An 8,788-nucleotide genomic window follows, 5' to 3' on the forward strand; every position below is an offset into this window, starting at 1 on the left:
AGGAACTACCTGCTGAGGGGTTTCTTGTTTATTAGCTCTTATATTAAAGAAATAAAGGATAATAACTTGGGTATAGATCTTGGACCTGCAATTCTGACAGACCCAGTCCAGCCCCTGAGCTCACATTCCCCAAATCTTTGATAACTTCTGTCTGATCTGGGTTAATTAGAAGCCAGGGTCCAGGATTTTCTGACATTCAGCTCAAAGCTGGTACTTCTACGAGAAATATAAATAAAATAATTAATATTTGTGAAACACTGTCAGAGTATGGCGTCGAAATACCAAATTACTTGCTCACCTGGTTACAGAACAGTTCCTTCTGTAGCTCAAAACCACTGGAAATTTCTGAACACCACAAAAAGTAATCTGCATTCCCACCTACACCTTTCTTTCTCAGTTTTTTACCTCCCCTTTTTTCTTTATGAGCTGCCTGCTAGTGTCACATCTCACTCCTTGTTTGGACAAGTCCCGGTGCTGTTTTGGGATAGATCCCATCTGGAACAAAGCTCTGCCCATGTGTAAAACCTGTTCTGCAACATCCTCTTTCTTAGGGAAACAAGTATTCCGTTGTGCTTGATGCAATCCCTGCTGGAGTCCCGGAGCCAGGAGAGCGAGGAGGGGAACAGAACCAGCTTCCAGGAGGAGTCTTGTGAAGGCACTGGACACAGCTTCCCCTGGTGAGTCAGCACTGGTTGGTCTCTCAAAATGAAATCACACTTCCATAAACTGATGCTCCTACGTCCCCGTGTGTTAATTCTCACACCACCGAAGACGTAAAGGGAAATTAGAAGCAAACAAAGCCCTGTTCCATTTGGTCTGGTCTGAATTAAAGTCAGATCCTGGTCTTAACCATCTAATTAAACACTCCCGAGTAAATAACTCACATTACCGTCAGCGCTATTCCCACAACTTTGATTTCAAACTACTTCATGCATCAGTTTCTGATGGAGCAATCTGCTGCCCAGGGCTGTGGCTGCTGGAGAGCAGAGGAGAGCTCAGGGGGAAAGAGTGTGTGAGCCAAGGTGAGAAATAAGAGCACAGACGTCACCCACCCCTGCTGCGTGCATGGAACAGAAAGAGCTGCCTGAAAGGTCAGTGGCAGCCAAATTAACAGTGCCTGTGGGGAGCTGAGGTGCTGCACAGGATCTGCAGTGCCAGGGGCTTCCACTGAAGGTACCACCCAACTCAGGACCATGTTCTGTGAGGTGCCACAGTCCTGGAGCAGCCTCTGGGGTTGAAACCAAATGAATAAAAAGTGGCAGATTGAAGCAGCCAGTGGTTTTGTCACACACACACAGATTTAGGTGTTAAGTCAGGCATGCCCATCACCTTGAGGTACAAATGGGGTTTCAAAGGGGCAGAGCACAACCTGGAACACTCCTGATCAGAGTGACTGCAGCATGTGTGCTGTCTTGGGGTCGAGTGAATGGGGAAAGAAGAAGTTTTAGTGGTACAAAAAGGTTTCATCTACAAACAGAAGCTGCCATTATCCCAAACAGACCTGAAATCTACATCAGAAAATTAGTGGAATTAAAACCTGTGAGCTCTCTTGGACCATGAGGTGCCAAAGGTAGAGTTCACACTGTATCCTTTGGGCATGGCTCCTTGTATTTTGTTTAAGCTTTAACTAGCACTGAAAATAACTCTCTCTTACTGCTGCACACCTTGGTTCACAGCACCACACAGTGATTCATAGGAAGAGCCATAGATTAGAAACCCAAACACACAAAAATATATTCACTTTTAACAACAAATTACTTGAGGACATCTGGGTTCCAGGTCAAACTCTGGATCTTGACAGCTTTCAGTGTGACACTTCAGTGTACCTGCATGCAGGGACAGAAGGACTCTTCTCCCTCATCAATGCAGTGTTTGCCAGGGAGTCTGAGCCTCTGGGTGAGTTTTAAAGGGTAAAACGTGTAATTTTGCCACATGAAAGTGATAAAGAAACAGAGCAAAGAATTTATATGATCTAAAAAGAGCCTGAAAGACAGTGCCTGAACTTCCTGCTCTAAGCCCAGCGTGAGTCATGGGCTCAGAACCCCCGTGGACCCTGAGAGGTGGCGTGTGGAGGGTTCGGTCTGGCTGACGTCAGCTGTGTGAAATAGTCCCCAGTGCAGAACCAGTTTGCTATGGGCAGATCCCAAACCATTTCCATATGTTACTTTGAAGAAGAAAATGACTGGTAAGACTCAAAACAGAGGAAACAAGTGCCAAGAAACAAAATGCCCTGAAGTGGCCAGATCTAACAGATAGACCAGTGGGGGAATCCATCTCCATCTGCCAGACGTGCCTGCTGCAGCACAGCTTTTCAGACTCCCAGCGTGCTTCCCAGCTGGAAGGCTCCCAACACCCAAGGGGCAACACTGGGAACATTTTACCTCCTGAGTCAGTGCTGATGAGCTCAGCATGAGGCAGGCTGTGATTATCAGAGCTCTGTCACACAGCTCTCCTGTGCTGGCTGAACCACAGCCTCCACGGCATTTTTGAAAAAGCCTGGTTAAATCCTGACATTGATAATGGTGCTCTTCCTGCCACCCAGCCAGGCTGAACTTGAACTCAGTGTTCTTTTTTCTAGCCTAGGGAATTCTGTCCTAGATCACATTAGCCTCCATCTCAACAGCAGGGCAAGAAATCTTGAAGCAGCCTCCTGACAATATTTATTGGGAACTCCTTGTTCAGGGGTCTCTGCATTCCAAGGACTCTCCCTCTCCTCAGCTCCAGATGAGGACCGGCATTAATGCAGTGGCAACAGTTCCAGGTCAGGGTTAGGCTGTCCCACAAGACATGGGAGATAAAAAACAGCACCTGAAGTGGGGCAAAAAAAGCTGCTGCAAGGCTCATGCCTCCAGAGAGAAGGAAGGAGATGGGAGAGCAGCAGGTCTGTGCCTCCTGCAGTTTGGATCTGAGCAGGCTTTGTCCTGCATCATTAACTTCATACAACCTCTGGGCAGCCTCAGCAGTTCATGAACTACCCAAGCATCTGCAAATGTGATTCTTCACTTTGAGATCTCTCTGACACAAACCAAATTAAAGAGCATTGAGATAGTGTGCAGCTACTGATGACTTCTTTTCCGAGAATGCCTGTGAAATACTCCCAGTGTTTCTTTTGTAACAGAATGTAAATACCCCCACTGAAAAGAATCCTCAGTTCTGCTTTTAACACAGTCTGGGGAGAGCTCCCTCTCTGAGTATCATCTGGGACAGAGTTCTTCTGCAAAATAAATGCACACATAAAAGCATTCAAAACATTTGAATTTGCTTATGTGCTTTTCTCTGAAAGCAGGTGGCAAAGTAAACACATTGGTCAGATCCACTCTCCTTGGTCTGGACTGACATCCAAACAATGTCTGGACCAACATCTAACAAACTGGCTACAGAATCAAGCCATTTCTGAGGCAAGTTGCTGCCTCCCTCCCCCCAAGATAATAGAGCATTTTCCCAGATGGAAGGAACCCACTTGAAAAACAAAAGGTCTTTGAAATGTCAGCTCAGGCTTGCTTGGCCCGTGCTGTGTGCCCACAGGAAAACGATAGAGCCTTTTTTCATTCTCCAGCTGTAACACTTTCATCTGAAGCAGCACAATGATTAAGAATTGCAGCTCTAGATTCCTGCTCTCCTACTGATTTCCAGCCTCTCCTGTGGAAGTCATTTAGCCTCACTCTACCTCCAGCACAATGAGGATAAAAGCACTCTCTGGGCTGAGCATGGATCCAAGCTCATGAGAGGTTTGCATGCTCCAGTAATGGGGATCAGTAATTGAACTGCTTGAACAAGCTCCAAGCCAGTCACAGGAGAGCTGATCAGTGTGGCTGGCAAACTTGTCAGGACATGGCATCCACATGGATGGAGGCTCCCTTGGCTCTGTGGGCACCACAGTGCTGTGGGCAGTGTCAGTGCTGCCCTGCATTCTCTGTTTGAACTCTGCTATTAATACATTTATTACACCAACGTTTTGTGCCACTTCTCCTCCAAACCCCTCCTTGTCTCCTCTAGCATGGAAGAGGTAAAAGTCCCCAGGTGATAAATCTTCCGTGCTAAGAGCTTGGGCAGTGAGCCTGCCTCTCCCAAAGTTCTCCCTCCCAGCTGCTCCCTGCTCTGCTCACACCAGGCTGTGTGGGAACCCGACGTTCCTCTGGCTGTCAGGACCTCCGTGTGTTCCCAGTCTCCCTCTCACAATGCAACTGTTCTGATCTCTCACGTCAGAACATTTTTTGATCTTTAGATAATTACAGAGGAATTACAATTTGTGCTGTATCCAAGAGTTAAAGGGAAGGCAAAAGTTTCTCTCTCCCAGTTTTAACCCCTTTGCTCTCTGTACAGGTCTTATGATTCTCAGCTGAAAACACTCCAAGACTTTAAAGAGTCCAGTGTGCACCCCCAAGAGCCAGGAAGATGAGCCACCCTTGGCCTGTGTCCCTCCTGTGAGCAGTGTCAGGCCCGCAGGGAGGTAATCCATGACCAGGGCAAGTGTGATGTCCTAATGCTACTTAGGGAAATGAAGCATTTGCCAGAGCGAGGAGAGGACAAGATAAGGAGCATTAATCCAACTTACAAGGAAATGCAACATCCAGTTGTGAGCTCTCCCCTGACCTCATCAAGCACGTCTGCAAGGGCTGCTCCCAAGCACAGCTCCCTCCCTGGCAGGACCTGGGACAGGGTCAGCACCTAAACCAGAAAAGGAACAAGCACCAAAAGCAAAGCTCACAAAGCCTTGCTGACATCCAGACTGGCTGTGGAGTCTGCCATGACTGCTCCTGTTCTTCCTGGCTGATGCCAGTGCCAGCACAGGGCTCTTAGGGTCCCCATGAATCTGTCCCAATTTCTGTACCTTAAACAGGGGGCAAAGAATTCCCTGTGCACATAGCATACACACCTCCCCTGTGTCCCCCTTCCTCTCCCCACTCCATGTTAGAACCTGTCCAGACAATTTAGCAAGACAAGCCAGTCTGCGGTGACTCTCACAAATGTGTTCTGTCCATTGGTTTTTACTTTCCTACAATTTTATATTTCATACAGGATTTATTCACAATATAAAAAGGAAAAAAGACTTTGAAATGATTACTTCTGTGGTACCTGCATCTTGTGATCAAAATTCTTCCAAACTCAAAATGGCCTTTGACAACCAATCCAGCTCTCTGCTTTCTTCTCACCTTTCCATTGCATAAGGGGAAAAATGTCCTTATCTGCCCTGACAGAAACAACAAGTAAATGCACCAACACGAGGAGAGTGCAGTGTAAACTCCACTTTCCCTTCTCTAGCATTCCATTAGCAGGGCTGCTCAACTCTCTGATGTCAGTGCTTCTTCCTGCAGCGGACGTGCAGGGAACCCATTGGATTATCCAAGGAGCAGGATTTAACAAACCCAGTGTAACCCACTGGATAATCCAAGGAGTAGAATTTAACGAGCCCAGTGTAACCCACTGGATAATCCAAGGAGCAGGATTTAACAAACCCAGTGTAACCCATTGGATAATCCAAGGAGCAGGATTTAACAAACCCAGTGTAACCCACTGGATAATCCAAGGAGCAGGATTTAACAAACCCAGTGTAACCCACTGGATAATCCAAGGAGCAGGATTTAACAAACCCAGTGTAACCCACTGGATAATCCAAGGAGCAGGATTTAACAAACCCAGTGTAACCCACTGGATAATCCAAGGAGCAGGATTTCTCGAGCCCGGTGTGGAGGCACTGCCGTGTGCGATGCGATGCTGGCCCGGCGGTGTGCAGCCTTCTCGGGGCACCAGATGGCAGCATTTATTGCCTGTCTGAAATCCTAAACCAGCCGCCACTCGCACTTCAGCGCTCGACACTTGGTGTATTCGAGCTCCTAAAGGTCGGGATGCAGCCCCTTCTTTCTCCTCCACCTGCTCGATACACTCAGGAAGGGTAACAAAAAAGAGCAAAGCAATGTCTGTGCCATCTCTTCCTGCTCCTTCCACAGGAAAAAGTGGTTTACTTGCTCTTGGAAACACTTGCTCTCCTTATTACACATTCACCTTTTGCCTGTTTATCCCCTACAAGGCTGTAGACCCTAAACAGGCTTCTGGTTATCAGGAATTCCAGTGAAGGACATAAAGATATTTAACAGATTTAGCTCTGCCAAGACCTTTTTATTTTCCTGTAGGAGATTTAAAATACCAGACCTATCAGTGGGAGCAGGCTTTATCTGAGAGGGAAGAACTTAGCTGGAATTTAAACTCTGAGCCAGGGAAAAGCCTAAAAGCTCTCAAAACCCTTCCCATGTGGAATGGCAGCACACAGGATGCCATGGATGGGAGAGGCCCTTCTGTGCACAGCACTGGTTTCCCAGCTTCTTCACCTCTGTTTCCTCTTTAAGGCTTCAGCACAAACACCCAGGGTGGAGATCACAAACCAGCATCCCTCACACCATGTTTTCCACACTGGAAAACATTTAAGATCAAATGGTCACACTCTGGATTGGGTTTAGAGTTAATGACTGAGTTGAGGTTGTTACTGTCAATAGTCATTGCAGTCACAGGACTGTCAGGAAAGGGAGGCCAATTCCTGATATATTCTTCCCAGCAAACACATGCATCAGCACAAGGACTGTCCTTCTAGTGGCTGGCAGGGCTCTCTGCTGGCCATGCCAGATCATTTTCCCCAGGTGTGACATATATTCAGATCCCAAGAAATGTCTTGGGATTTAACTACTTACCCTAATTACCACTTCCTTGCAAAGCTGTATTCCTGAAAAATCACTTCAGCTATTTCTTTATGTTTGAGGCACCTGAGACACTTCATCTCTTTGCCAGAAATGATGCCTTGTGAAGGCTGACCTAGAACAGAGGCTGGGCAGAGTTAAAGTAGGGATTTATTCAAAGGATCTCCTCCATGGATCCACCTTGGGCAGCACCAGAGCCCAGCCAGGGCTGCACCCAAATGACCCAAAATGGTCCCAAAATGCACGAGCGCTCCCGGGGGCTCTCCCTGGGATCAGTTCTGCTCCATTGGCACCTTGGAGTTCATTGTCCCATTCCAGCTCCAGCCCAGGGAGTCCCACCCTGCTTGTTTTTCTCTCTCCAGCCCACGCTGTTTGTGCTCCTGGGCTGAGGTTTGGATCATTTGTCCTTGGTGCCCAGCTGGAGCAGGAATTGTTTTGTCTCTGCTCTGTGCAGAGAGCTCAGCATCCCCTCATCTGGAGCCCAGAGCCACACACTGAAGCAGCACAGGATCTGAAAAATAGAAAAGCCAAAACCTGAGGCATCAGACTCACAGTTCCACCCAGAGCACCCCAGCTTCTATTTCACACCCAGCACCCAACTGCTCCAATGTTCCAGGGCACAGATGCTGAGATTTCCAAGGGTTTCACCAACACACAGCAGCTTTTCCAGCCCTAGGGGCAGTTTGCCCTGACCTCACATCCATCGTGGTGACACGGCTGTACCCAACCTGCTCCAAAGGCCACCCACACTTTCCATGCTGCAGCAGAGGACAAGAACTCCCTGTTTCTCCCAGCTCTGCTGATCAAACAGCCATTGCAGGCAGTGAGCTCAAAGGAGGATTGACCAACATGGTTGCATCAGTCAAACTGCAAAAATAAGTGTGTTACCCAAGTCTTGGGTGCTTTATCAAAGTTTCATTTTAAAACCATGGTGATTGCCCAAGCAGCAAACATCCAGCTGTTGCTGTTGCTCAGAAACTGTTGTTTTTTGTTGTTTTTGGGGGTTTTTTTGAAACACAAGGCAACGACTCCCTGGCTTTGTTTGTTGGAGGGGTTTGTTTTCTTTTCAAATTTTTTCCTGCTCCACAACCCCACTTCCTGTCTGACATCCCTGTTTCAAAATCAAACTATGCTGATCCACAGGGACAATTTCAGGACATTCAAAAACAGAATTTTTATTTAATGTTTGGGTTTTATAAGAACTTCCCTCTAGGCCCCTTGGAAAATAAGATGTTTTCCCCTCAAACATGATGTCTTGAAAATTATTCCCTGCAGTGTCACTCATGTGCTTTGAGTCCTAGGGATGACCCACCATCCACTTCCCTCCAAAATTGTGTTTTGAAGATGTGTCTTTTCCTACTTCCTCCCCAAAATCAATCTTCACTGCTGCAGGCTTCCAGCTCCCTCACAGGGGACTGTGGGCACTCCAAGGGCCCCATGCAGCAGAGGGGGATTAATCCAGGCAGATATGTGTCCACATGGAATCTGCTTCACGGAGATGCTATTCCATGTGGCTCTTTTTCCAAACGTCCTGTGGTGCACATCAAGCGATCTGGGCCCAATGACTTCAGCACTCACATGAGGATTACTCATCTAATTAGGGGGTTTGCAGGCTCTGCCCCGGCGTTTCTGTGCGCTGCTAATGTCGTCGCACTGACTCCTGGAATATTTGTCATTTAGTGACTGACTCGGAGGTTTGTTTTCCTTTGTGTTTTCCCCGGTAGATCTGACCCCCCACGGCAGAAGCGGTGTTAAGCACAGGAGTGATGCACAAACGCTGTTAGCTTTAGGATGCCAACGCTGTAAAAAGACAAAAACAACTCTTCAAAGCGCTGTTTAGCCAAGGAAGTGCAGAGACAGACTGACTTGTTTTCCGGTCAGCGGTGTCACCACCACTTTTCCCTGCCCCATCCCCTCACCCACGCCTTCCCTAGGGCCACCGCGGACCCCTGGAGCAGCCCGTTGTCGCCGTGTCCCCCTCGCAGCAGCCGCGCTCCCCAACATCTGCCCGCGCCCGTCTGATGCAACCACAACATCACCACGTGGCCCCGCGCAGCCCTTCCGCGCCGCCAGCCAATGGCAGGCGGTTCCGCCACTCC

At 48.0% G+C, this 8,788-nt stretch overlaps 1 long non-coding RNA gene across 1 annotated transcript; it reads right to left on the minus strand.

Moving 5' to 3' along the window:
* Positions 1-7,777: 7,777 nt before the first annotated feature.
* LOC146765814 (uncharacterized) lies at positions 7,778-8,752 on the minus strand. Its single transcript, XR_014949294.1, has 2 exons — positions 8,609-8,752; positions 7,778-8,489 (listed from the first exon to the last, which is right to left on the minus strand). It is a non-coding gene; the product is annotated as an uncharacterized LOC146765814 (long non-coding RNA).
* Positions 8,753-8,788: the final 36 nt, after the last annotated feature.

This window comes from Lonchura striata, chromosome 18 (genome assembly GCF_050655825.1).
Source record: "Lonchura striata isolate lonStrDom1 chromosome 18, ASM5065582v1, whole genome shotgun sequence".
Lineage (NCBI taxonomy): Eukaryota > Metazoa > Chordata > Aves > Passeriformes > Estrildidae > Lonchura > Lonchura striata.